Source organism: Gymnoscopelus microlampas (assembly GCF_963454915.1).
Source record: "Gymnoscopelus microlampas genome assembly, chromosome: 5".
NCBI classification, from domain to species: Eukaryota; Metazoa; Chordata; class Actinopteri; order Myctophiformes; family Myctophidae; genus Gymnoscopelus; species Gymnoscopelus microlampas.
This window is the reverse complement of record NC_139942.1, coordinates 43,137,040-43,141,976: the sequence shown is the minus strand read 5'-3', so window position 1 is coordinate 43,141,976 and position 4,937 is coordinate 43,137,040.

Here is a 4,937-nt window from a genome sequence, read left to right as displayed (position 1 = left end):
ATACAAAAACAATACATATATATATAACACACACAAATCAATATCCAGTTAAAGTGCAAAACAGTGCTAAGTGCACATTTAATGGGGGTCAATAGCCAATTTCAAACTGGAACAACCATTTAAAAAGACATACTGTACATCATAAATGTATTTTTTAAATACAATTGTGTCTTTTTTTTAAAACTTGCCACTTAGAAGTGTTTTAGTATGAGCCATTTAAAAGGCATACATCATAAATGTATTTTTAAATTAGATTTGTGTCTTTTAAAAAACATAAAAAAATCACGATCTTATTTTGAAGGCAACCGGAACCCTTATTTCTGCTAGGTCGAAAACCGGAAGTCCAATTTCTGCTGACGGAACGGAGCTGGCACAGTTCTCTCTCTCTCGTTGGTCGCATCACCGTGAGGTCGTGACGTAGCTGCTGTTGCGTCGTCATCATCTGGGGAAAACTATCATCTCTCTCTCTCTCTCTCTCTCTCTCTCTCTCTCTCTCTCTCTCTCTATCTATCTCTCCCCTCTCTGTCTCCCTCTCTGTCTCTCTTTCTCTCTTCTATTTCTCTCGGTCTCTGTTCTAAGCGGCTTTATGACCAAATAAATTATTGACATGGGATACACGTTTACATTGGCAAAGCATGGGTGAAAATATATATACAATTTATAAAGAAATGTGCACATAGCTCTCTCTCTCTCTCTCTCTCTCTCTCTCTCTCTCTCTCTCTCTCTCTCTCTCTCTCTCCCTCACCCCTCACCTCGACCTGTGTGTGTGTGTGTGTGTGTGTGTGTGTGTGTGTGTGTGCAGAAGGTCTGAGTACCAAGCGAGATCCGCATGGTGATTGACAGTCTTTACAGTGGCTGCATGCATTCTACTGGACATCATGCTCACTGCTGCTGGGTAATATTAAAAAAAATTACTTCACCCACCAGCCACCAGATAAGCAAAATTTCGGCTATTAGTCATGTTTTCAAACTCTTTGTTTGTAAACTGTGGGAAGTATCGTGTGTTTTTGGTTGGCAGGTACAAAGTGCAGCTCTGTTTCCACCTCATCGTTTGTGGTGCACATGGTCTGTCTTCTCTAGCCAGGGCTGGCTGACCTGTGGCTGTGGCGGCCTCTCTCCATGGTGAGACTGTGCTCACTGAGTCTGGCCATCCATAGTCAAGGATTACCAGTGTGTTCTCTGTTCTCAGGCACAGTGAGGAGGGCGAGGGCGACGTGTTGAGACAGGGACCATAAGGCTCTGAGAAGGTTGGTATATACGCACAGCCGAACGAATCACTGGATGTCAACTGCCCAGTCTGGAGGAGCTGTACACCCAGGCAGCCAGTGCTGCCTCAGGAAATTACCCGAGGGTCATCATCAAAGACCCCACGCACCCCCATAACAGTCTGTTCAAACTGTTGCCATCAGGGAAGAGGTATCGGAACCTCAAAGCCGGCACAAGCAGACTGAAGAACAGTTTCCTCCCCCAAGCTATAAGACTATAAGGCTATTTACTTTAGAAATGGCTTTGGGGCTGTTGATAAGTTTAGAGTATTGTTATTTATGTATTGTTTTTCTTTTATTGTGTATTATGGAGCACCACCAACCTACGTTTATCACAGTGCATGTACTTGTACAGCCTTTGTGACAATAAATCTCTTGAATCTTGAATCTTAGTTTGAGTCTTTACAATGTGACAGAACATAGTTTTCTTTTTGATTTCAATTTGGTTTAGTCTACTCCTGTGTTACGTTTGTGTGCAGAGTACAGAACCAGCTGGCTGAGGGGGCATCTCACTGGTCTCTGTCTGTGTATGTGAGGCAGTGTTCATTTCGTGGACTACCTTTTTTCACTGACGAAAACTAAATAAAAACTAAGCTATGATGACTAAAACTAAGACTAAATATATCGACAATTTCCTCAACAAATAAAAACTAGACTATAATGTTAGGGAGGGACTACAGGAGAAGAGACCCAGTAGAACTAAAAGACAAGTAATTTAATGTTTGGTTGTGCTTGGGTGTTGCACTCTGAAAATAGCAGATCTACAAGCTCACAAGTTGTGAGCTTGTAGATCTGCTATTATCAGCATGCAACCAAGTGTAAAATCAGGCAGTGCGGGCCATCGAGGCCCAGCAAAAATTGTATTCAAAAGACTATAACTAAAACTAAATCAAAATTTACTTGATGTCAAAATTAACACTGATGTGAGGGCTTTTTATGGAGCCTGTCATGTGATCATGGTTACTTTCTTTTAGGTGATGAATGATCATAATTATACAAATTGAATTATTTCAATTTGTATAATTAGTGGCTGGGTAACCCCCTAATGCAGGCTCTGCCTCTGCATGCATGCTTTGGTTCTTTCGTTGGATGCTCAGAATGATTTGCAGAACTCATCCATGCAGTCTCAATTTGTTTGGTGTTTACCCCATTTTGTAAAGTTTTAGTTGGCATGTGAACCCCAGACCTTGCAACCTCAAAGGGAAATGGGGCAGTCTGATATTTTGAGCAAGATTTTAATTGGGACGTGTCCAACTTGATGTTCCTTTGGATGCCTTAAAAAGCTATTCTTGCCTATTGTTTTTCAGGTTGTTCCTTCCTACCTTGGACTGTCTGACTACAGTATATGTCAATATTTGTGACCATGATTTTGTGGACCCAGAGAATTGTGGTTTGTGAAACCCCATAGTATTACTGTACAGCAGTAGTGCCGACAATAACAGAGACAACAGCACTCTCTGATGTTTGATTAATGTATTACACCCTCTGGCAATTCACAGGAAAATTATTGTGATTGATTGATTGAATACTTCATTAACAGTTTGCAAATAGTGCAGAGGTACAGTTGTACAATAATGCTAAAAGGATAACACAAAAAGCCCTGAGGGCTTGTTTCCATTGTGGTCCTATCCTATGTATTCAATTGTATTCAATACTTTACAAGACATAATCAATACTAAGAGCAGTTAAAGTATATTTACAGAAAAAACTGTGGGGGGTAATTTAAAAAGCTAGAAGACTTGTCTGGGTTCAGTTGCAAATTGCAGACAGGTGCTCTTTTATGGTGGTTAAGGAGGGTAGGGAGTCACACTTTTGATGGCTGGTGATAGGGCATTCCTCATATTAGTAAAATGAATTCATCCCCATGTTTGTGACAAATCTGGGGGGAATGAGATCAGTGGAGCTCCCTCTGGTGTTGTGCCTGTGGGCGTTTCTCACTCTTTTTGAGTAGTTTGACAGGTACATGGACAGCCATCCCTAGCATAATGATCAGGGGTTAGGTGAGTCCTAGGTGTGAGGTCTCTGACTAGTTTGTTTTGAGAGGTCTGTAGTTTTGAGTACCATGAGGTGCATGCATAGTCAAAATGAAATTGGATGAGTGCTCCAGCTAGTGTCCTCAGTGCATTCCTATACTGACCAACGAGGAGATCCTGCCCAAAAATCTTGTTCTTTGGTTGACTTTCTTGATTACTTTTGTTGCCATTTTATCACAGGAAAGATTGTTATCCAAAATACAACCCAGATAAGTTATCTCTTCTTTCCTTGTGATAACATTGTCACCCACTCTGATCGTGAAATCTGTGGCCTTACTGAGGTACATTTTGGACCCAAAAAGAATGGATTCAGTTTTACCTAGGTATATCAGCGAGTGATGTGCAGATTTTACCGAACCCGGAGCCAAGGGCTTTTTCTAATATTTAAGGGATTATAGTGATATTATGCTTTAGTTCATGATGCAAGAGTCAAAAGAAGAAACAAACCTGAAACTGAGCTCTGTGGATGTACAGAGCTCAGTTTCAGGTTTCACAAGCATTATAAAAGTTTGGGCGGGGAGCGTGATCTCTGGTGCTGCACTAGTAACTCCTGACCTACAGGTTGGTCAGGCCGGCTGTTCACCATGTTCCTCCGTTCTCTGTCAGGTGAAAAGAAGCGACTGGCGATTTCATGTGTATTAATCGGAGGAGACACATGCTCGTCTTGTCTACACCCTCCCACGTGACATGTGTGTGTGGGGAAAACAATACCTTTCTGCATAGACCAATCCCCAGTTATCCCTGAGGAAAGAAGATTGATTGATTGATTGATTGATTGATTGATTGATTGATTGAATCCTTAATTAGACAGACATGTAGGCTAAACAGCACAAGGTACAGTCAGACATTTGAGATAAAAGAATAACACAAAAAAGTCAAAAAGTTAGTCAGGTATGAGGGTCATTGAGGGCAAAGCCCCTTTGAAAACCAATCCAATTTTTAATTGCTTAACCCTGTCTTCTACCCTGAGCCATCCCCGACTAGCAAAATGAGTTGGAGAGTTGGAGAGGTGTAAAGGTGGGTCCCAGGTCGAGAAGTAGTCGAATCAGTTTGTTTTGGGAGATCTGAAGCTTAGTCTTTAGTGAAATTGGGATGTTGGAGAACCAAGAGGTGCAAGCATAGTCAAAGTGGCATTGAATGAGGGCTCCGGCAAGAGTCCTGACTTGAGAGCACTTTTGTTGACAAAAGAGGAAATACATTGTTCTTCGATTTACTTTTTGATCATCACCTTTGATGCCATAGAGGTTCAGTGCAACATTGTTGTACACATTTTAACGAGGACTGTTGATGTACAGTAGACCTACAGTATAAGCGGTGAATATTTTCCTTATGGCTGTCATTTTCCTTGTGGCAGCGGTGGCCTAGTGGTTAGAGGGGCGGCCTTGATACCGGAAGGTCCCTCGTTCGATTCCCCAATTCATCACATCAATCATGAATCACCGCTGAATAGCCCTTGAGCAAGGCTTCCATGCAGGGTCCGGCTGGAAACAAGCTTCGTGCTTAGTCCGACACCATGGGTAAACAACAAACTTTGCTTTGCTTTGCTTTGTCATCAAGCCATAGAGGGCATAGTCACTTGCTCCTGCTGTTTACACGTGCACAGATTTATTAACAGATACATATATAAATATACCATGGA